The 24,167-nt window shown below is 51.1% G+C and overlaps 1 protein-coding gene across 3 annotated transcripts in view; it reads left to right on the top strand.

Annotated features, from left to right (window-relative positions):
• Positions 1-12,423: 12,423 nt before the first annotated feature.
• TMEM184B (transmembrane protein 184B) overlaps positions 12,424-24,167 on the top strand; it is a 49,042-nt gene continuing 37,298 nt past the window's right edge. For all 3 annotated transcript variants that reach the window (XM_068560895.1, XM_068560893.1, XM_068560894.1), the window contains exon 1: positions 12,424-12,547. The gene's annotated coding sequence lies outside the window, so the exon portion shown is untranslated. The remainder of the gene's footprint in view (positions 12,548-24,167) is intronic.

The following is a 24,167-nucleotide window of genomic DNA, read 5'->3' as shown; positions in this document are numbered from 1 at the left end:
TCAAAATGACAATTTTAATGTTACTACTAAAAGTATACCTATGGATGGGAATAGGGTATCTGTGGACAGACAACCCTGGCTGTCCAGTGGTTAGGACTCCAAGCTCTCACTGCCGAGGGCCCAGGTTCAGTTCCTGGTCAGGGAACTAAGATCCCACAAGCCTTGTGGCCAAAAAGAAACAACAACAAAAAAAGTATACCTATGGAGTAAAAAGTTTTTTACAGGTTTTTTTTTCCCCCTTAGAATGTATCTAAGGAAATACTGTCAGAGTATAGTGCCCAGAAGTAACTTGAAACTACTCTTTTCTCTGTGCTCTGTGCGGTTATTTTATTAATTTAAATAATGAGTGGGTGGGGCTTCCCTGGTGGCACAGTGGTTAAGAATCCGCCTGCCAAGGCAGGGGACACGGGTTTGAGCCCTGATCCAGGAAGATCCCACGTGCCGTGGAGCAGCTAAGCCCGTGCACCACAACTACTGAGCCTGCATGCTGCAACTACTGAAGCCTACGTGCCTAGAGGCTGTGCTCCGCAACAAGAGGAGCCACTGCAATGAGAAGTCCGCGCACCGCAATGAAGAGTAGCCCCGCTCGCTGCAACTAAAGAAAGTCTGCACACAGCAACAAAGACCCAACGCAGCCAAAAATAAAATAAATAAATAAATAAATTTAATTAAAAAGAAAAAAAATAATGAGTGGGCTTCCCTGGTGGCGCAGTCGTTAAGAACCCACCTGCCAGTGCGGGGGATGCGGGTTTGAGCCCTGGTCTGGGAAGATCCCACGTGCCGTGGAGCAGCTAAGCCCGTGTGCCACAACTACTGAGCCCATGTGCCTAGAGCCTACGCTCTGCAACAAGAGAAGCCACCGCGATGAGAAGCCCACGCACCGCAACGAAGAGTAGCCCCTGTTCGCCGCAACTAGAGAAAGCCCAGGTGCCGCAACTAGAAAGACCCAATGCAGCCACAAAAAAAAAAAAAAAAAAAAATTATAAATGATGAGTTAGTGTGTCCCTCCCCTTTTGGTTTATTCTGTTTTTTTGGAGGTATTACATATATGAACGTCAAGCTATATAAAAGTCAAGTAACAATTAGAATCACTCCCATCCCTGTCCCCTCCACTGTGTTCCTACCCACGATCCTCACTGGTTTCTGGTTTCTCCTTCCTGCGTTTCTTATTCAGGGAGCTAATGTATAAGAGAGGAGGTGGTGACTGACAGCCTCTGAGGAAGTGATATTTAAGCTGAGGCCAGAGGAGTGACCAGGATGCGTCAACCATGCAAACTATTTTTATCAAGTATGCCAAACAATTGCCCAGAAATTTTGCCCAGACTGGAGGGGGCAAACATGCCACTTGGTGAATCATTTTTATTCATGCAACAAACATTGACTGGGCTTGTGGATGCCAGGTGCTGGGCTGAGGTGGAGTGGAGTGCAGGGGTGAGGAGGGGTGGAGAGCACAGGGTTGGAATCCAGAGGGCTGACTCCATCTCTCTCTGATCTTGGGCACTGTCTGGGTCTCGGTTTTCTCTGTGAAGTGGAGGTGGCAATACCTACTTCAGAGGTTATAGGATTAAATAAAACCACAGATGCGCGTAAGGGCTGAGGAGGCTCCTTGTGCCAGGCCCTGTTCCCACCCTCTGCTCATATAACAATCCTATGAGGTTGGTGTATTATGATGCCTGTTTTATTGGATGAGGACACTGAGGCGCAGTGCCCCATCCTCTTAACCTTCACTACAGTCAGGCACCTCTTAAGTGCTCAGTAATGGTAACTACACATTTCAAACACAAGCTGTGACTTTGGCTTCCAGGGGCCAAAGTTAGGGGGAAGACTCAGGTTAGCAAGTGGTTCATCCCAATCCAAAATCCAGTGTGAGATACCCAGTGTGAACTAGGGACAAAAGAGGGAGGAATGTGTCTGATGTCATCAGGAAGGTGTTTCAAAGATGCTTGACCTGGGAACTTCCCTGGTAGCCCAGTGGATAGGACTTTGCGCTCCCAATGCAGGGGGCCTGGGTTTGATCCCTGGTCAGGGAACTAGATCCTGCATGCATGCTGCAACTAAGAGTTCGCATGCCACAACTAAGGAGCCGGTGAGCCGCAACTAAGCAGCCTGCCTGCCACAACTAAGGAGTCCGCCTGCTGCAACTAAGACGTGGCACAACCAAATAAAAAAAAATTTTTTTTTTTTTAAAAAGATACTTGACCTGAGCCTTGAAATGTGAGTTTACTGGGTGGTGGCGGCCGGGTTTGGGGAAGGTGGTGAGGTGGAGACCGTCATTACCAACCAAGGAAACAGCATGTGCAAAGGACCAGCTTGATACAGAGTTTCCAAGCTCAGAGGGGGAAGAAGATCTACAGCAGCCAAGGCTGGAAGAGGCAGAGGCCAGATCCCAAAGGCCTGATTTCCATCCGCCAGCACCTGCACTGTGGGGGACCGCTGATTAGAGAAGAGGACACCATGGATGTGAACTTGAGGAATATGAATGTGGGAACAGTGGATAGGGAGATTGGAGGATGGAGAAAGGGGACAGGGAGAGTTGTTAGGGAGCTATGGTCACAATCCAGGCAGGAGGCATGCAGAAGGCAAGGGTGACTGAACCGTTTCAGAACGCGGTGTTCTTAGCCAGCTGAGAGAGGGAGTCGGAGGCTCTGAGGTTACCTGCCTGGGAGCCTGGGAGCACAGCAGGACCACTGATAGAAAACTAGAACACCGATGGGGGACGTGCATTCTCAGCTCGAAACTAATGGGGCGCGGCCAGGGAGGGAGGAGCAGGGCTGGGGGCGGGGCAAGAAGGAGGAGGGTGTGGTCAGCGGGCTCGAAGCCACCGGGCAGAGGAAAGGGAGGCTGGCAAGAAAACAAGCTTCCTACTGATCATTTTCCCCTAGTTCTTTTTCTTTTTCTTTTCTTTTTTTTAAATTGAAGTATAATTCATGTACGAAAAGCGCACACATCTTAAGTGTACACGGATCCATAGCTTTTTTTTTTTTTTTAAACTTTTTTTTTTTCAATTAATTAATCAATTAATTAATTTTCGGCTGTGTTGGGTCTTCGTCTCTGCGCGAGGGCTTTCTCCAGTTGTGGCAAGCAGGGGCCACTCTTCATCGCGGTGCGCAGGCCTCCCACCACCGCGGCCTCTCCTGCTGCAGAGCACAGGCTCCAGACGTGCAGGCCCAGCAGCCGTGGCTCACGGGCCCAGTTGCTCCGCGGCATGCGGGATCCCCCCAGACCAGGGCCCGAACCCGTGTCCCCCGCACCGGCAGGCAGACCCTCAACCACTGCGCCACCGGGGAAGCCCCGGATCCATAGCTTTTTACCTGTTTCTATATACCCGTGTAATCACCACCTGATGCAGATGTGGGCGATTGTCAATACCCCAGCAAGTTCGCCCATGCCCCTTCCCGTGCAGTATTCCCCCTCACAGACACACAGGTGACCACTCTTCTAAAAAATCAACAGGTGACCTTTCGACTGGGGTGGGTGGGAAGTGGGGGGAAGAGGCAGCTGAGGGTGAGGCATGGAAGGTGGTTTTGAGAATCCAAGAGGTCTGCTCTTGTTTGGAGGCCAAAGAACCCTTGAGGAGGGGGATTGACGACTGGATGGCAGAAGGTTTGGAGGAGGAAGGAGGGGAGGAGACACCGGGAGAACTGGGTCTGGGACAAAAGGAGGGACTAGGCTTCCTCTGAACTTGGTTCATTCACTCCCCCCCACCCCCCCACCCCCACCCCCCGTAAAACACGAGCCATCCGCTCCCCGCGGCTGCTGCCTCCTAGGTGGTGGCATCCCCTCTCCTTTCCTACCTACCTTTTGATGCCTTCCCCCTCCCCCCACAAGCCAGGGCCTCCCATGGAGGAGTGGATGGGACAGACCCCTGCCATCAGCTCCAGTCGGGGGACGGGGTCACTCCAGCGTAGCTTTAGCAAAGGGGAGAGCCTTCCACTCCTGTGTTCTGTCTCCTTCCCTTACCTCCCCCTCCCCCATCCACACTCTATTTCAGAAACAGATACAGGAATAGTTATAGCTAAAATGCTGAGCCCCCATGTCACACCTCTTTCCCAGAGCCTGCAACACAGGTTCCCGCAGGAACCCATCTAATCCTTCCAAGGAGTAAACCCATTCCAAGCTCCAACCTCAAGCTGCCCAATCACCAAACATCTACTCTCGCTCAAGCCACAGTTCTCTGGGGCCTGCTTTCCTGGCTGCACGTGAGTTGGTGAGGGAGAAGAGGTCTGGCGAGCAGGATAAATGTTGCCATGGTGACACAGAGCCACCTTCCTCCTCTTCCTCTGGCCTGCTCCCTGCCATCCTTCCTTTCACCCTAGCCTTGAGGCACCAACAGCATCTCCCTGTCCTCCCAACTGTCCCATGTGAGGCCATGTCCCGTAGCCTATTGAGGTTCAGGAAGCTGCACATCTGGGGCCTGGCTTCACTGAGGCTGCGCTAGCCATGCAGGAGACACTGATGGGATGGGAGAGCAGTCCAGCCAGCAGCCAGGGCGAGGGGAGCAGAGGGCCAAGTCCTGGGGTACTGCCCGTTTAAGAAGGCCCCACTGGGGACCTCTACAACAGATCTCTGCAGATAGTAACTTGGGCTCCTGCAGGCCCCTGGGAGAATAACATCTCAGGTAATTATGCCTCCCAAAGCCTTTCATCCCAACATTTTCAAAGCACCTATGGTTAAGGTGCAGCCCCTCTGAAGTCATGCCCTCCAGGTCACTGCAGCTCTGAGACTGGGACACCAGGCCTCTTGCTCCTCCTCGCCTATCCTCCCTCTTATTAAAGGCTTTCTCAGGAAACCCTGGACCGAGCTTCCCCAGCTCCTGCACGTCCCTGAGCTGTGGGAGGACCTCCCTTTCCTGATGGCAGCGCTCAGGATAGTTGGCTGCAACCTGGGATTTTGTAGAGAATCGGAAACAAGTTCCTAGTGATTCCAAGGAAACTGGCAGTAAATCCTTCTCTTTGGCCTGTTTTCTTTTGCTTGTTTTGGCTAGGTGAATTTGAAGTGGGACTCACCTCACCTCGGTTGGAGGTACAGGTGTGTACGTTTGTGTGTGTGTGACTGACAGGCAGAAAGAGGAAGTTCCTTCTCTCTGTGTCTCCAACTCAGGGTCTTTTCACAGCAACCTGTAAATCATCCCCAGCCACATCCCTGATTCACACACACACATACACATGACCTAGATGGTGTCCCCCAGGAATGGCCTTGTTCTGCTTGCTGATGGCCATTGATGCCCTGAAGATCACCACCCTAAGAGGAAAGGCTTTGTGAAGTCAGAAGCATTTTCTCTCACTGGCTGATTTTCCTAGTTCCCTGTGGGGGCTAGTGTGGGTTCCGGGTTCATTTAACAAACATCCACGAGGGCTCCCTGTGTGCCGGGTTGCTCAGGTGTGACCTTGGCCAAGTAATGATGCCAAGGTCTGTGCCTCAGTTTCCTCATCTGCCAAATGGCCGTCACTGCTGCGTGTTGAGATAATGAAGAGCTTAGTACATTGCCTGCCACATAGCAACTGCTCAAAGAAAAGTAGTTGTGATGAAGATGATGACCCTGTGTGTCAGGTTCTGAGCAAAGATGACTAAGACCTGGTCTTTGTTTGCCCTCTGTTCATGTGAGGGTGCATTCTCATGAATTCCAGAAAATTACTATGCATTTTTTTTAAATTTTTTAAATTTTTTGGCCACACTGCACAGCTTGTGGGATCTTAGTTCCCCAACCAGGGATTGAACCCACACCCTCACAGTGAAAGTACAGAGTCCAAACCACTGGACTGCCAGGGAATTCCCTACTATGCATTTTATTTATTATTTTTAAAAATATTTATTTATTTATTTTTATTTTAATTAAATTTTTTTAAAATTTTTGGCTGCGTTGGGTCTTTGTTGCTGCACGTGGGCTTTCTCTAGTTGCAGCGAGCAGGGGACTCTGTTGTGGTGCGTGTGCTTCTCATTGCGGTGGCTTCTCTTGTTGCGGAGCACGGGCTCTAGGCGCGCAGGCATCAGTAGTTGTGGCTCACAGGCTCTAGAGTGCAGGCTCAGTAGTTGTGGCGCATGGGCTTAGCTGCTCCGCGGCATGTGGGATCTTTCCGGACCAGGGATCGAACCCATGTCCCCTGCATTGGCAGGTGGAGTCTTAACCACTGTGCCACCAGGGAAGTCCTTATTTATTTATTTATTTGGCTGCACTGGGTCTTAGTTGCGGCTTGCGGGATCTAGTTCCCTGACCAGGGATCGAACGCAGGCCACCTGCATTGGGAGCATGGAGTCTTAACCGCTGGACCACCAGGGAAGTCCCCCCTACTATGCATTTTAAATCATAAACACGCACACACACACACACACACACAAATAGACATACACACATATATTTCCATAAATGATACATCTAATACTTACTGTTCTGTATGATATTTTCTTTTTTCCACTTAATGACATACCCGGGGGAACCAGCGTTTTATCAGGGACCTGAGGGAGGGGCAGGAATTAACTAGGGAAAGGAAAGGGTGTGAGAAGAAATGTGTTCCAGGTGATGGGAAGAGCAGCAGCAAGACCCTGACACCAGGCACAAGGTGGCTGCTGGGGATAGACTCACTGACGGCAGAGTTTGAGGCAAGTTCATCAAAATCGTCTCAGTTGGGCCTGTTTATGTTTTCAGTTGCAAACAGGAATTTCCGAAAAGGCCTTCTTACTGTTTATATATATTAAAAACAGCACTTCCAGGACTTCCTTGGTGGTCCAGTGGTTAAGACTCCACAATTCCATTGCAGGGGGCATGGGTTCGATCCCTGGTCAGAGAACTAAGGTCCCACATGCCACGCGGTGAGGCCAAAAAACAAAAAAACAAAACAACCCCCCCCCCAGCACTTCCTGAGTACTTATAGCATGCCAGGCCCTGTGCTAACAGCCTTACTTGTGTTATTTCATCTTCACATCAGCCCTGAAATGATGGTATGGTTATTAACCCCATTTTACAGATGAAGAAACAGAGGCTCAGAGAAGCTTAGTGATTTGCCCAAAGTCTCACAGACTGTCAGTGGTGGAGTCGGATCTGAACCAGGCAGTCTGGTCACCGTACAAGCTAAAGGCCTCCAAAAAGCCACCCCATCCAGATGGCTCTCGTAGTTCCCTCCATCTCTGCTCTGGTTGAGGTTACACTTCTGCCCTGTCCCTGATCTTCCTTTCTGGGTGACCTGGGAGAGCCACTTAAACTCCCTGAGCTGCTGAACATCTGAGGTTTTTTCCTCCCCAGCACTCTTTCTTGGTTCTTTTGGTCACGGCATCCCATTTTCCTTAAGGGGCCCACCCTCCCTCTCAGTGCTTTTGGTTCAGTAGGAACTGACTCCTCCCACTGGCTCCAGGGGCGGAGCCATTGACCTAGGCCTGGCCAATTGGAGCACTGCAGCTCCTGGCTACAGTGATTGGCTCAGAGATGGGAAAGTGACCCAAGATGGGCCAATCCGAGGCAAGTATGGAACAGAACTTTCGGAATTCTTAGGAAAGTCATATTCTCTGTGCCTTTGCGGGGTAAAGACCACCTGGGAATGAGGCCGAGAAACACACACACACACACACACACACACACACACACACACACGCACACCCAATAGAATGAGAGAAATAGTGTCCTAATGACGGTGTGTGAGGCCTCAAATCCAGCTCTGCCTGGCACTTCCTAATTAAGTGAGCCCTTAAATTCCCTTCCTTTGTTTAACTTAGTTTGAATTGGGTTTTAGTCCGTTGCAACCAAAAGGGTCTGATTCAGGTAAAAAGTTAGCTGGGCCTTCAGCAGCCCCATGCTATAGACTGCAGCATGATTGTCAGCTGTGTGCAAAATACCGTGTCGACATTTTCATACATATTGATGGGGAAATGGAGCCTCAGAGAGGCAAAGCCGCATGCCTAAGATCATACTGCTAGGAAGTAAATGGAGCTGGCCCTGTGCTCTGCCCTCTACACCACACTGCCTCTCCAGGGCACCTGGCCAGGGCTCCCACAGCATCCTTGGGGAAACGTGGGAGACGCAGAGACTGCAGGTAAATGGATTCAGAGTGCTCTGGGCTCTGGGCCACTCATTAGCTAGCACCGGTGAAACTGGAGGGAAGGGGTCAGGGCACAACCTTTGAAAGAATGACATAGCCTGAGGACATGACATAAACTAATTAGAACCAAATGGGTTCACTATGGCAGACAAGTCGACTTCCACTAGACCTTGAGCCTCAGTATACGCTCACATCAGCAAGCTAAATGACACACCCACAGACACCATGACAGTTCCAAGACAGGCCATAAGGATCAAAGGTGGATGGTGGCCCAATTCCTGGAAATCCCTGCCCCTTCCTAAAATAGCTGGAATACTCCTCCCAATCATTAGCGTACGAAATTACCCACCCCTATAAAAATTGACAACCCCATACCCTGGTGCCTTTCTCATATTCTGAGATGGCCCACACCCTGTGGAGTGTGTTTCTCCCTAAATAAATCCACTTCTTACCCATCACTTTGTCTCTCACTGAACTCTTTCTGCGATGAGACATCAAGAACCTGAGCTTCATAAAGTCGAGAAACCAGGTGTGTTATCTCAGTTGGAAGACTGGGTTTTGGCCGGGTTCGAGTCCCAGCCACGTGGGTTCAAGTCCGAATCTGAGGTGCACGGTTTCACCAGCACCGCTGAGGCCCTGGCTCTTTCCTCTGCACTCCCCTACAGATGCTAGGAGTGGATTTTGGATGCAGAGATAATCCAACCTGATCCCTATTACCCTTGAGAGGCCCTTAGTCTGGTGGGGGAGACAGATGCATGCAGATGAATTATGATGCACAGAGAGAAGAAAACAGAAGGGAACAACACACCATTTCTTCTTCTTCTTCTTCTTTTTTTTTTTAGAAATTTATTTTTGGCTGTGTTGGGGCTTCGTTGCTGCGCACGGGCTTTCTCTAGTTGCGGTAAGCCGGGGCTACTCTTCCTTGCGGTGTGGTGGCTTCTCTTGTTGCGGAGCACGGGCTCTAGGCGTGCGGGCTTCAGTAGTTGTGGCACGCAGGTTCTAGAGTGCAGGCTCAGTAGTTGTGGCGTATGGACTCAGTTGCTCCGCAGCATGTGGGTTCTTCCCGGACCAGGGATTGAATCTGTGTCCCCCGCATTGGCGGGCAGATTCTTAACCACTGCACCACCAGGGAAGTCCCAGACCATTTCTTTAAATAACCTTTTTTCTTATTTTGAAGAGATTGCATGATTTTTGCAAACATTTTGGAAAATACAGAGAAACAAAAATTAAATAAGGGAGAGAGAGGGAGAAGGTAACCAATATTCATAATTCTGCCACTTAGGAGAACCCACTGTTAACATTTTGTTATATTTCCTTCCAATCTTTCTTCTAAGCCTAAAAAAAAAATTTTTTTTTAAACACTTCAGATCAGGCTATCATGCAAATTTATTACTGCCTTTTCCAGTCAGTATTATTCCTAATCATTTCCCCTTATTATTTGAAATGTGTAAAGTGGCTGTTTTAGTATCTACACAATATACCATTGTATGGATCTACCATAATTTACTTAACTATTCTTTGATGAATTTCAGTTTATTGCGATTTTTTTTGTTGGGGAGAAACTAATTAGACCGGAATGGAGGAGGGGAGAGTGAGGGAGGTGGGAATCAAGAAAGAACCAAAAGATGACATCGGATTTGCCCTTTGAAGGAAGAGTAGTTGGTTGCTGGAGGTGGAGAAAGGCTCCTTCAGTAGCCAGTGAGCAGGGGTAAAGGTGACTAGTGGGTTGGGGAATTGTCCAGAAGTGAGGGGACCTGAACCAGGACAGTGGCCCCAGGCATGGAAGGGAGAGGGGCTGATGTGAGTGGCATCTTTGAGCCAGGGTGAATGGGCATTTGCATGGAGTGGGGTGGTGACAGAGGGGGTAAATTTTTACTTCTAAATTAGACAGCCTGGGGAGAGGATAAGGAAAGGCAGGTAGCAACAAACTAGGGCTCACAGTGCCACCTGCTGCTGACCTGCCATGTCACTCAGGCCAGGTGACTTTCTGTCTTTGAGCCCCTTTCTGGCAACCCAAGCCTAAAAATACCCACCACCTGCCCCTGCCCCTGTCAGCCTGGGGCCTCTGTAAATTGAGACCCAGAGTGCCCTTAATGAACAGGGGCTAACAACTTGAATTAGGGTGTGGTTTGGCCTGCCGCTCTGGCTGTCAAATCGTGTCCGGTTTCTATGCTAAGCATAAGATATGGTGAAAATTAAGGCAAGGACTTTGCCCTGGGGGAGTTTTCATGTGTAGGGAGGGAGAGCTGGGAAGTCATGAACAAATGATGATGATGCAGTTGATGATAAGCCTTGTTTGTGTGCTGGAAAGCCCTGAGCAACTTCCTACCTGGGGGCTGGGAAGGACTTTTCCTAGAGGACTCTTCATGCTACAGAAAGTTTTTAAGCATGTTCTCTATACCAACCCTTGTACTAAGTACTGGGATTATATCAGGAAACAAAAAGGACAAAAATCTTTGTCCTTGTAGCGCTTACCTTTTACTGGTGGAAGACAAACAGTAAAACAGGCAAACTATGTCATGATAGAAATTAAGTGATGTGGGAAAAACTAGAGCGTGGAAACGGGGAATCGGGGCTGCATGTAAGGGGTTTGGCAAGTTTACTAGAGTGGTTAGGGCAGGCCTTACTGAGTGGGGAACACGTGAGCAAACCCTTGAAGAAAGTGAAGGGGGGAGCATTCAAGTGTTTGAGGGAACAGCAATCCCAGCAGAGGGAACAGCCAGTGCCAAGGATTTGAGGCCAAGCGTGCTTCATTTGTTCTAGGAACAGCAAGGGGTCAGTGTGGAGGGAAGCAAGAGGAGGAGATGAGGTCAGACACCGCTGGGTGGACGGAATGTTAGATGAAGCAAAGCTCTGCAGGGATTTGTAAGGACTTTGGCTTTTATTCAGAGTGAAATGCACAGCCAATGGCAGGCTTCGGGCAAAGAAGTGCCGTGTTCTGACTTAGGTTTTAAAAGAATCCCTCTGGCTCCTGCAATGAAGTAGACTGGGACACGGGGCAGGTCTGGAAACAGGGAAACAGGTTAGGAAAATGTTGCAATAACCCTGATCACCTTGGGCTGCTATAACAAATTACCATAGATTGGGTGGCTTATCAACAACAGACATTTATTTCTCATAGTTCTGGAGGCTGGAAGTCCGAGATCAGGGTGCCTGCTAGTGTGATAGATTCTGGTGAGGGCCCTCTTCTGGGTTATAGACTGCTAACTTCTTACTGTATTCTCACATGGCAGAAAGAAGGCTAGAAAGTTCTCTGGGGTCTCTTTTTTAAGGGCATTAATACCATTCATGAAGGCTCCACCCATATGACCTAATCACCTCCCAAGGCCCCAGCTCCTAATACCATCACATTGGGGGTTAGGATTTCAGCATATGAATTTTGGGGGGATAAAAACATTCAGTCCATAACAAGAATATTGCAATAATCCTGGACAGAAAGTGGATGGGGTGGTGGCAGTGGAGATGGGGTGGAAGAGGTCAGAGTCTAGACATATTTTGCAGGTACAGCCGACATAATTTCCTGCTCCAGTGCGTAAAGGGGTGAGAGGAGGGATTCAAGGATGATTCCAGGAGTTCTGGGCTAGGGGCTGGAAGGATGGAGCTGCTAACCGTTCTTGTGGGGAGGCTGTGAGAGTGCAGGTCTCTGCGTTTGAGAGGAAATGGTTCTGTTGTGGGCATGTTGACTTTGAGATCCTATTGGAACCTCAGGTATGAGGGGGTGAGTACACAGTTCAGGGGAGGAGCCTGGGCTGGGGATAGAAATACATCTGGGGATCTTGAACACACCAAAGCCAGAACTTGATTGGATTTTATGTTTTTTAGTTAAACTGAGTTGGGTGTGAACCTGGCAAACAGAAATGGGCTAGGCGGTTTGAATGATATCTGAAGAATTTTGCTAGTTAGGCCACCTAGAGCGAGGTGGGGCAGGAAGGAAGCGCTGCTAGGTGGAGTGGGAAGAAAAACCTCTTTCTCTGTTTTGCAATTTCATTTCGCGTTATTGCACACAGCACCTCAGTATACATTCATTCCACAATTCCACATGCATCCTTCACTCGACAAATAGCCGCTAGACGTTGTTTCACCTTCAAACAGGCCCAAATGGAGGAAAAGAGGTGGAGCTCCATACAGCCAGCGAGTGCCAGGGACAGAGCTTGGAGCCCAAGACTCTGTCCCTGCACCCCAAGAAGCTCACTGGTGGGCAGGGTTGGGGGTGGGATGGAGGCTGGGGAGGCGACTCCTGACTGGTTTACGATCGGCTGGAGAGCCAGGATCGCTCCCACCACCGGGGGTTTGGGACGGCGGCTCCTTTAAGGCCGGGAGGGTGATCTCAGCCTCGCTTTCGCCGCCCCGCCCTCCCCGGCGGCGCGCTCGGTGCGCAGGCGCGCCGCGGCGGCACTCCGCTGGGCCCGGGACGAGCCGGCGGCGGGGAGATAGTAGGGCTGCGGTGCCGTCAGCCTGCCTCTCTCTCACAGTCCGGCTGCCGCGCGTCGCCCGCACACGCGCCGCCATGGGCTCCTGAGGTACCCTACCCACCGGCCCTGCGCTGGAGGCCCCGAGGGGGGCGGCCGAGGGCTTCCGGGGGCGGCGGGGCTGTCCCGTCTGGAGAGGCCCGCTCGGGGGGCGCCCCGCGGGTCGCATTGGCCGCGGGTCCCCGGGCGGGGAGCGGATGAAGGTGGCCGGCCTGGCGGGGAGGGAGGGGGCGTCTGCGGCCCCGCCCGTCTCGCCTTGCGCTCTCTCCCCGCCTTGCGAGGTCGCGGGCCGCCCGTGGGTGTGCGCTGCCCCCTCCTCGCCAGCGTGGCGGGGCCCGCGCCTGGAGTGTAATCGGACCTGCCCGTGGGGGTGGCCGGGAGAGAGGGGAAGCGGATGGACAGGCCCTTTGCAAGTGGGATGGTGTGCGTCCGGTGGGTGTGCTGGTGCCTGGCACAGCCGAGTGAGTGGGGGAGTCAGCCTTGCCCTGTGCGGGTAGCTGTGATCTGGGCTGGTGGCTAGCCTGGCGAGGCCTCTGGGGATGCGTGCATGAAGGTGTACACGCGTTGCATACAGGTCAGCAGTTTGGAGGGGCACCGGCAGGAACCTGGGGCTCCAAGGATATGTGCTTGGAAAAGGACCACAGAGACTGGCTTAGGGTGTGTGCATCCATCCCAGACATTTCCTCTCCGGGCACACTGCTTGGGTCTAGTGCTAGTTGACTCCAGGCCAAGGCAAGGAGATGGGGTTGAGAGGTGGGCGTATCTGTTCCCAACCCGTATCCCCTCTGGGGTTGTGCAAGGCCAGACATTACACACCCACACACACGCACACACCCACACCCAGGGCACTGTGGGGCAAAGCAGGTGTTTGCACGTCTGATACCTGCGTGTGAGGAGAACGTCATGTATTATTTATCTGACTGCCGGGTGCTTTATGTAAGGAAAGAAGCAGCAATCTGTGCCCTGGAGGCCCTTGTGCTGTGGAGGCAGCCAGGCAAACAAGCTCACGCACCTGCAGAGGCGGCGCAGGTCTCAGAGGTGTGACTCTTGCACAGGTTATGTGTGCAGCGTCCCTTCCTATCTCCCTTCCTTTTCAGCATGCTTGGTGGGCCCCCTAGGCTCTGCACATCGGGACCTCTTGCCGGAGGGTGCCGTGTGTATCAGAGCTGGGACCGTGGGGTGGGAAGGCCCCAGCGGTCAGGTCTGTGTGCCCATTTTGTCAGGCTTTGAACAGAAACACATGATGCCCCTGGGATCCAGGACCTCTCAGGCCGGTCGGGGAATCAGACTTAGAATCAAGTAGTCACAATGATGTGAAAAATATAAAACAATAGAGGGAATGCAGAGTGGGTTCAGCGCTGGGGGAGGGGGAACGTGGCAGGCAGAAAAGGTTCCAACATGGCATGGAGGGGGCGAGGGGAGCTGAGCTGAAACTGGAAGGATGGCTAGCTAGCATTCCTCTGATGCTTTGGTGCTTTCCACGTATATTTCCCCAGTTAATTCTCTCGGAGGCTGTGCGTGTACAGAACTGTTTGTTATCCCTCTTTACAAATGAGGAAACTGAGACCCAGAGGGAGCGCATGACTCCTTGTCCATGTATGTGGCAGGCCTGGATGGAGTCGTCCATGAACCAGGACCTCTCTTGCTGCCAGGTGTTGCTGCCTTGTAACTTATGAGCATCTACTACATGCCAGGCACTATGCTAGGGGCACAGGGGTCTAAAGATGAATGGGACCTGGTGCCCGGCCTCTAAGGGCTTCCAGTCTGCTGGGGAGATGGACATAGACAGTGACCCCAGTCCAGACACAAGACCCCTATAGCCAGTGTGCGTGGAGAAGTCACCATCAATTCCCCCCAAGAACTGGCCACAGGCAGCCTGGCTCCTTTGTGCAGCCTTTGGGATTCTGGATGTGTTTTAAGTTGCTCCCATGTGGTAGTGGGTTACACCAGGAGCCCCTTCTAAAGGCCTCCAAGTGGGTGGGAAGAAGAGCTTCAGGGCAGAATGGGTGCAAGTGATCTTGTCCTAGTTCACTGGTGTTGGCCGAGTTCCGTGGAGCTCGGGCTTCTGTCTGGAGGCTGTTTTCTCCTCCTCTGCCTTTGAGGTTTTGCTCCTGGTTTCTGGCGGGCCAGCCGAGCTCTCTTCCCCAAGAGGGGCTCCATGCTATTTCCAGTCCCTCCTGTGCTCATTTCTCCCTGTGAATTCCCTGGAGTGGGAAGGCAGAGTACGGTCCTTTATTGTTTTGAAACCAAGTAACTGTGAATACCCTTCTCACTCTGCTGGGCCTTGAGACTGGGGATTTGGTGTGAGAGTTGTGGAAGGCCAGCTGCCGGGCCTTGGGAGAACTCTGGTGGGAGGGTCTACCACCGGACCTTCACAGGCAGTGAGCACTTGCTGAAGACCTACTGTGTGCCCAGCACCGTGCTGAGTCGTGGGTTGTGTTTTTTAAGAGGCTGTGGTTGGCTGAGGCTGTCCACCGTGTAACAGATATGCGACAGAGAGTGCTCTGCTTGTGGTGGAAACAGAGGGCCCCAGTGGGGCCGGAGGACAATAGGAACAACAGCTCGTTTATTAAGCACTTACTGTGTGCCAGGCACAGTTCAAAGTGCTTTCATGAACGACTGAGTTTCATCCTCCCACCACAGTGAGGTGGGAACAGTTACCTTCACGTTTTGCAGAGGAGGCAGCCTAGGAGGGTAAAGCCGCGGTGGGCGGTGGAGCTGACCTTGGAGCCCACGCTCTTCCCCCACTAACCCTGGGGTGTGCCCGGCATCGTCGAAACCTCCTGCACCTTGAAGGACGGACGGGGAGTGCTCTGCCTGTGGAGGGAGAGGGCATTCTAGGCAGAGGAAGCCCCCGTGGGCAGAGGTGCGGAGGCCTGAAATACCTCACCCAGACATGGCTACGGTGGGCCCAGGGCGTGAAGACCTTTGAAGGCCCCACTAAGGAGTTTGAGCTTGACCCCAGTGTGGTCAACAGGGAGCCCTGAAGTTTTCAAAAAGGAAGCGACAGCCTCAGCCGCGTGTTCCAGGACAGTATGCCCGTGTCTCCTTTCTTCATTCCTGCAGGTAACTCCAAGGAGACTGGGCCTTTCCCTCCTTTGCTTTCCCTCGGGTCACTGGCATCCTTTTTGGTCCCTGTTGCGTTTCGCTTCTGTTCTTCCAGCAGCTTCTGGTCCTGACAGCCCTGTGTGACTCAGGACAGGCCTCTGGAGCTCGCTGCTGTAATGGTGGCTCTACCCTGGCCTCCGTGGCTGGCGGTGGGGTGGCTCCCTGAACTGGAACCGGGTTCTTCCTGGCTCTCCCGGGTCTGGCAGGTCCTCGCTGACCTCTCACACTGTGGATCTGGACCGAGTGGGCGGCTCCTTTCCCCCATCTTCCATCCTCCAGGCCCCCATGCTCATCAGTGCTATAAATACAGGCAAAGGGGGGTGGGGACATAGTGGGAAGTGGGGCGCGGAGAGCCAGGCTTAACTGCCAGATCTCATGTGTGGGTTCACTGAGGGGATGCCTGCCCTCCCCGCCTGCTTTGCTGGGTGTTGAGCGGCCAGCTGAGCGCCCCAGTTTGTCCCTCCCTACAGGGCTGAAAGACTAGGGGTCTTTGCACAGGATGGCTGCTGAAACACAGCTGAGGGGGGTCCACTTTGGCTGTGGGAGCCCATGGGTGTAGGACGTGAGGGGAGGAATCGGGGAAAACTTCTGAATTGGGTGCCTGGGGAGAGGAGGCTGAGAATTCAGGAAGGGGACAAGAATGGTCACTGGGAGCACAGGAGAAAGAAGCACCCCTTTGGGCACCGGGGAGAGAGGGAGGTAAGCTGAGCCTTCTGGAGAAAGAATTGGGAGCTGCGGCTTTCTTATTAGCTCTGTGGCCTTGGACAAGTTGCTTACCAGGTTCTGATTCCCATTCTTTAAGAATGGCGGGAGATGATGCAATTTCCTTCATTTGTAAAAGAGGAGTAATAACAGTGCAGCCATCATATGGCTGTAACGCTCTGATGTCTGCATGGAGCTCAGCACAGCATTTGGCTGTACATGGTACGTGCTCAGTAAACACTGGCTTTTATTGTTACCTTACAGGCTGTTTAATTTATTCAAGAAAGAGGTGTTGCATGCCTGTGTGCCAGTGCAGGGAGCTGAGTCCAGCTGGGGAGAGCCATTCCAGTTGTCATGGGTGCTCTGAGGGAACATTGAGGCATTCCCGCCTGGGCAGGCACTTCTCTGACCAGGTGACATTTACGCTGTCACCATGTATAAGGAAGCAGGTTCCAGGCAGAGGGAACAGCATGTGCAAAGCAAAGGTCTGAGTTCTTTGTCTGCAAAATTGTTTGGCATTGGGGCTCAGCACGTAGTAGGCCCTCAGTGAATGTTAATTGAATGTGATCTTCTTGGCCTCAAAGAGGACAGGAAGGGGGGGAAATAAAGTGTGAGGGGCCCTGGAGAGAAGATTTGGATGGTCCCCAAGTTTCGGGTTGTCTCATGTTCCCTACCCATTTTGTCTACCTCTGCCGAGTGGCATGTGGTGCAGGTACCTTAATGCAGTGCAGCTAAGCTGCCAGTGTTCTCATCAGGGACTCGTGCTAGGCCCCTGCTTTGTCGAAGTCCTCGGAGGGGCGGCGCTGGAATTAGGCTGCGTTTGTTCACATTCCTGTTTGCTGCTGTTTTAGTGCATCTGAAACCCTATGCTTGGGCAGAACTTAGGAGGATGACATGGGGCCTCTGTCTGGTTGGTGGTTTTTCCAGTCCTGGGTTAATGGCGGCTCAGGGTCTGGCACGATGCCTTGCACAGAGTAGGTGCTGAAATCGCTTTGCCTAACAAACCAACAGTTGGATGGGTTAGTATCGTTACCACACAGGATAAAGCTGGAATTATTCTTGAGAAGTGATAGGTCAGAACAGGATTGTTTATTAGAACTGAGCTTACATCAGGAGCTGACAGGTACATTAAACAGCCTTGGATGTGTTCAAGGACAGGCTCCGTCCAATGGTCTGGAGGTCTCAGGCCTGGGCTGAGAGGCAGGAAGCCCCACAGTCGCCTCCTTTTCCTTCTCCTCTGGGGCGGAAACCAGAGAGGGAAGATCCCACCCAGAAAACTTTTGTTCGTAACCTGCATCACTTCCAGTTCTACCATGTTTTTAAAAAGTCACACACAACAAAATGAGTATTTCATGGAAGGTTTGCAGTGTGTCAGCCTGTGAAAAACAATGGGGTTCTCTGCTTTTGAAAATAGTACTTGTTGATTATAGTAAATTTGGAACCCAGAAAAGATTGGAGGATAAGAATAAAAATCACCCCAAATTTCTAATAACCAAGAAATAATCACTGTTGAAGAGTGGGCATATTTTCCTTCTAGGCATGATCCTGCATTAGCTCATTGTTCACATAACACCGAGTTGCAGGCGTTTACCCATGACATGAAAGTTAGCCGTAGATATGAAAGAATCAGAGAAGTTCTAAAACAGAGCCCCTTGGTGCTTTATTTCAAGGTCTGTAGGAAAGACGAGGTCTCCACCCTTTCTGCTGGATGGCACCATGGTGTGAGGAGCAGGCAGAGCACTGCACAGAGTCAGAGAACCTGGTGATGACCTTGGGCGGGTCACTTGCCCTCCGGTGGGGTTATTCATCCTCCTCTGCCCACCTCCCGGCTGCCACAGGGCTCAGATGAGGTCCCAGGTTAGAAAGCCTTGAAATCCACCCCGCCCCCAAGAGGAGGGCCTGGTTTCTGTCTTGGAGGGAGAGCTGGTCTTCACCGTCATGTGAAGATGGATAGAGAAGGCGTGTGTGTGTGTGTGTGTGTGTGTGTGTGTGTCTTGTTTTCCAACCTGCAGTCTGTTTTGTGATCCCCCTGAAGACTTCAGTATCCTTGTTCGGGAGCCACGATCTGAGGACCCTGTACCTTCAGGCCACGGGTGGTCCCAGGATGGCTGTCCCCAACCCTCACCTCAACGAAGTGGGTGGAATGAGACCTCTGGAAGTTACTACATCTGCCGCCCTGAAAGTGATTTTCAGATAAGACAGCCTCCCCACCCTGGGAGAAGTGTGTGGAGTTTGGTGCCTTTATTTTTCTCCTGCTACAACCCCTGTGGGCAACCTGCACCCAGGGAGGCCCTGTCCTGTTGGCAGGTGGCTGAGCACCTCCACTCTGCTGGGTGGGGCTGTTTCCCAAAGCCCTCTGGGTTACCTCTTACAGGAAAGCTCCAGGGGAAAAATAGCTAACCCCACGGCTGCTGCTGCTGTAGCCACTGGCAGAGGCTCCTGGTCTCCATCTCTAGCAGCCGTGTTTTTAGTTCTGCCTGGAATGAACAGAGAACCTGGGATTCCATCAGCAGTCATTTCGGGTGCCTGCAGGCACAACGATAGGTGTTGGTGAACAGATGTGTGTTGTGAGGAAATTAATATTAATGTTAACATACTATTTAGTACTAATGTTACTCTTTTTTTCTTGTTTTTAATCTAGTTTTTAAAAATTTTTATTGGAGTATAGTCGCTTTACAATGTTGTGTTAGTTTCTACTGTACAGCAAAGTGAATCAGCCATACGTATACATATATCCCCTGTTTTTTGGATTTCCTTCCCATTTAGGTCACCACAGAGCGTTGAGTAGAGTTTCCTGTGCTATACAGTAGGTTCTCATTAGTTATCTATTTTTTACATAGTATCAATAATGTATATACGTCAATCCTAATCTCCCAATTCATCCCACCCCACCCCACCCCTTCCCCCTTGGTATCCATACATTTGATCTCTACGTCTGTGTCTCTATTTATGCTTTGTTTTTTAAAATTTATTTATTTTATTTATTTTTGTCTCTGTTGGGTCTTCGTTGCTGCGCACGGGCTTTCTCTAGTTGCGGCGAGCGGGGGCTACTCTTCCTTGCAGTACGCGGGCTTCTCATTGCGGTGGCTTCTCTTGTTGTGGAGCCCGGGCTCTAGGCGCACGGGCTCAGTAGTTGTGGCTCACGGGCTCTAGAGCGCAGGCTCAGTAGTTGTGGCGCACGGGCTCAGTTGCTCCGCGGCATGTGGGATCTTCCCGAACCAGGAGTTGAACCCATGTTCCCTGCATTGGCAAACAGATTCTTAACCACTGTGCCACCAGGGAAGTCCTCTGCTTTGTAAATAAGACTATCTGTACCGGTTTTTTCAGATTCCACGTATATGCATTAATATATGATATTTGTTTTTCTCTTTCTGACTTACTTCACTCTGTATGACAGTCTCTCCATCCATCCACGTCTCTACAGATGACCCAATTTTGTTCCTTTTTATGGCTGAGTGAGATTCCATTGTATATGTACCACATCTTCTTTATCCATTCCTCAGTTGATGGACATTTAGGTTGCTTCCATGTCCTGGCTATTGTAAATAGTGCTGCAGTGAACATTGGGATGCATATGTCCTTTTTTTTTTTTTAAATTAATTTATTTGTTTATGGCTGTTTGGATCTTCGTTGCTGCGCGCAGGCTTTCTCTAGTTTTGGCGAGTGGGGGCTTCTCTTCGTTGTGGTGCGTGGCCTTCTCATTGTGGTAGCTTCTCTTGTTTTGGAGCTCGGGCTCTAGGCACGCGGGCTTCAGTAGTTGTGGCACATGGGCTCAGTAGTTGTGGCTCGCGGGCTCTAGAGCGCAGGCTCAGTGGTTGTGGCACATGGGCTTAGTTGCTCCGCGACATGTGGGATCTTCCCGGGCCAGGGCTCGAACCCACGTCCCCTGCATTGGCAGGCGGATTCTTAACCACTGCGCCACCAGGGAAGCCCTTGTCTGGTCTATGTCTTTTTGAATTATGGTTTTTCTCTGGGTATATGCCCAGTAGTGAGATTGCTGGGTCACATGTTAGTTCTATTTTTAGGTTTTTAAGGAACCTCTGTACTGTTCTCCATAGAGGCTGTATCAGTTTACATTCCCACCAACAATGTATGAGGGTTCCCTTTTCTCCACACTCTCTCCAGCATTTATTGTTTGTAGGTTTTGTGATGATGGCCATTCTGACCGGTGTGAGGTGATATCTCATTGTAGTTTTGATTTGCATTTCTCTAATAATTAATAATGTTGAGCATTTTTTCATGTGTTTGTTGGCCATCTGTATGTCTTCTTTAGAGACATGTCTACGTCTTTTGCCCATTTTTTGATTGGGTTGTTTGTTTGTTTTTGATATTGAGCTGCATGAGCTGTTTGTATATTTTGGAGATTAATCCTTTGTCAGTCGCTTCGTTTGCAAATATTTTCTCCCATTCTGAGGGTTGTCTTTTTGTCTTGTTTATAGTTTCTTTTGCTGTGCAAAAGCTTTTAAGTTTCATTAGGTCCTATTTATTTATTTTTGTTTTTATTCTCATTACTCTAGGAGGTGGGTCAAACAAGATCTTGCTGCGATTAGTACTAATATTACTAATCCTCACTGGAATTGGTGTAGGGCTTTGCAGTTTGCAAATTGCTTTTCACATATATCATCTCATTTAATCCTCCCAATGGCCCTGGCACCTTGGAATTATTGCGCCTACTTTGTAGATGGATAGACTGAGGCTCAGAGGGGTGAATTTGCCTAAGATCCTGTGGAAGGAAGCACCCAGGTTTTTTATTTCAAATCCTGTGCCCTTGCTGCTCTGAGTGACCCCTTCAGCACAGCCATGGCCCCCAGAGAGCCTGCATTCCCACTGGGAAGGCCAGCAGGTGGAACTGCTGCTTAGACTTGGAAAGAGCGTTCATAGAGGAGCCGGTCGAAGCTGTGGGGGCCCCAGGAGACAACAGTCTGCTCTGCCTGCCGGTGGGCCGGGGGCCCAGGCTCCCTGGGGGAAGGGCAGTTGAGCTGGGGGCTCTGATGGACAGTGGAGGTGGGCAGGTGGAGAAGCAGGGGAGGGCTTTCCAGGTAGCAGGACCACCTGGAGCACAGGTACAGGCAGGTGAGTGGAGGAGTGGAGGGAGTGAGCTCTCCCAGAGCAGTTGGCGTCAAGGCCTCACCTCCCGGAAGAGAAGTACATCTCTACATGTTTGTCAGTAGGTTTTAAACAAATAGGGTGTATGAAAATCTAGATTTAGCAAAACAGTACATACTTGCTTTACAAAGAAAGCTTGATGCACTGGGCAGTGGTTAGAAAAATGTTAATAGCGATAACCTCAGTGCATTTAAGTATGATTTGATTTACAGGCATTCTGGCTGTCCAGTCTGTTGGAGCAGAGCACGGGCTGGGAAACAGGAAGGTTGGCGACGGTTCTGCCTCTCAAATGCTGGCTTTGCTTTGCCAAGAGGTGTCTCCCACTTGATTGGGGGCAGAAGACCATTTCTTCCATTTGCAGTTCTCAGTAGTTGAGCCAGATTCGTGAGGGTGGGAGGAATCCCTGCCCTGCCCGCTGCGTTTACCCAGCTGTCCTCACTCACAGGGAGGACACTAGGTATCCAGAGACCCACCTCCATCCTCTGCCAGCCACAGCTTGATGAGTGAGGTTTAGGTGGCCATTGCTGTTACGTAGCAGGTCCGTGATAGACACAGCAGTAAATGTCGTGGAGCCTGAGTGTGTCTCGCATGGCTGTGGTGTCCCTACAGCTCACGCAGGGGAAGTGGCCAGAGGTGCTTGTCACTCGTTCAGGATAGCTAGACTGGAAGCACCCCACCGTCTCGGGCTCTGCACTCCCACCTGTCCCCGCCAGACCTGCTTCTGGTGCACGCTCCGTGGCCTGCCTGCTCCTCCCCTGGCGCCTTTGCCCAGGGACACCAATTAGGGCCGGGTGTCGTGGTAACTCCAGTCATCTTCCACACTTCCCCCTGCCCTGGCACCAGGGCACCAGAGCCTGTCCTGGGAACGGCCGAGGGGCTGAGCGGGTCTGGCCCTTCTCTCACAGGTGAGGAAATGCGAGTCCATGGACCAGGACACTGGGAGAGTTGGGGCTGATTTGGGTCCAGAGCCATCTCCCGACCCAGTGCTCTCTCTGTCTCTACTGTGTCTTCATCTGGGCATCCTTGGAACTACATGTTGTCAGTATTTTCCCCAATAATTAGGCTTATTTTTTGGATGAGCAATTAAGATGTATCCTGCCTCTCTAGCAACATTTTCAAAATTACAGATGCTTGAAGTCTTTCACCCAGCAGTTGCACTTCTAGGAATTTATCCTACAGATGAGTTACCACGTGTGCAAGGTTAGTCATGGCTGCCTCATTTTTAATAGCAAAAGGTTGGAAGCAACCTGAAAGTCCATCAGCAGGGGCCAGGAACAAATTATGGTCCATTCAAACCATGGACTACTGTGCAGCCATTAAAAAAAAGATGGAGACTCCAAGCACGGATACAGAACAATCACCAAGATAGATTGCTGTGCAGCTGGCGGGTGCAGGATGTATGTCTGGTGTGCCTCCATCTGCGTGAAAGTGAAGGGAAACAGAAAGTGCATTCGCTTATGTATGTGCTCAGGGTCTCTGAGGATTCACACGAAGTTGGTGATTGCAGTGCCCCTGGGATGGTGGCTGGTGGCGGGAGACTGTTCACTGGAGACCCTTCCTACGCTTTGAGTGCCGATGCATGTGAATATGTGACTTTTTCAAAAAATTAAAATGAATACAATTAAATAAACAAGAACCTTAAGAAATGTATCCTCACCCTCTTGCCCAATGCAGGCAGGTCAAGGCTACCCCCTCAAGGACCAGCCATCCTCATTCAGGCCCCTGACCATCAGCTAATCAAGAATATAAGCTTGGGTCTCACGAAGGGGACCAGGTGTTTCTTGGGAAATCCGACCCCTGGCCCCAGCCCTGGAGAAATGTAACCACCTCCCTCTGGCCCCTCTGAATCACCACTGTTGTCTGGCTTGTCATTTAAATCCCTGCTCTGATATGCTTATTTCCCCTGAAACCTTCAGGGGCTTCCCCACTGACACATAAATAAAGACCCTGTCCCAGGCCCTGTTTACTGGGTCCCTTGTTGAGCCACACTTGACTGGTCGCTCTTTTCTCCACGTGCCTCCTCGCCTTCCCACCTCCGTGCCTTTGCTCATGCTGTTCTCTCTGTCTGCTTGCCTTTCCCTCTCTAGCAGTCTCCACGTGCCCAAATCCTCTTTGCCTCTCAAGGCCCAGCTCAGTTTCCAACTCTTTCAGCCCTCTGACCTCCCCTGCTTCTTTATCTGTTCCTCTCCACTGGCACTTAAGCCTTTTACATTGTGTCCTAGGTGTCTGATTCCCCACTGGGCTGTGGGCTCCTTTAGGGCAAAGTCCACATCACAGCCCCTGTTTTGTTAGATGTTTGCCGAGTGGGTGAATGGGGGCTGCTCTCTTCGTGGTGGGATCGGGAGCCATGGGGGGTGGGGCCCGTTTCACATCTGTGAACCGTGGTGCCTGGCACAGGGCGGGCCCACCCTGCAACAGGAATAACAAGTCTTATGCCCCAGTGCTTTGTGTGCATTCTTTCCCTCACCCTCACAAGGACCCATGAAGTGCTGTGGTTCAGCTGTGGTTCCCCCATAGCATGAAGAAGCAGAGCGAACATCTTGTCCAGGTCACACAGTTAGAAATAAGATTTGGACAGAGGTCTGGCTGCCTCCAAAACTCCTGCATTTGATCAGTTTATTCTCCCACTTCCCCTGACTCATGAGTAATACTGATCCCTTGGCCCGCTCTCATTAACTGCCCCACTGGCCACGGGCAGTCTTATATTGTTATTTGAGCGTATTTTCTTCCCCACTGGACTGTAAGCTCTTAAGCA

This window comes from Eschrichtius robustus, chromosome 13 (genome assembly GCF_028021215.1).
Source record: "Eschrichtius robustus isolate mEscRob2 chromosome 13, mEscRob2.pri, whole genome shotgun sequence".
NCBI classification, from domain to species: Eukaryota; Metazoa; Chordata; class Mammalia; order Artiodactyla; family Eschrichtiidae; genus Eschrichtius; species Eschrichtius robustus.
The sequence above is the reverse complement of the archived record's forward strand: the minus strand, read 5'-3'. Positions and strand labels throughout refer to the sequence as shown.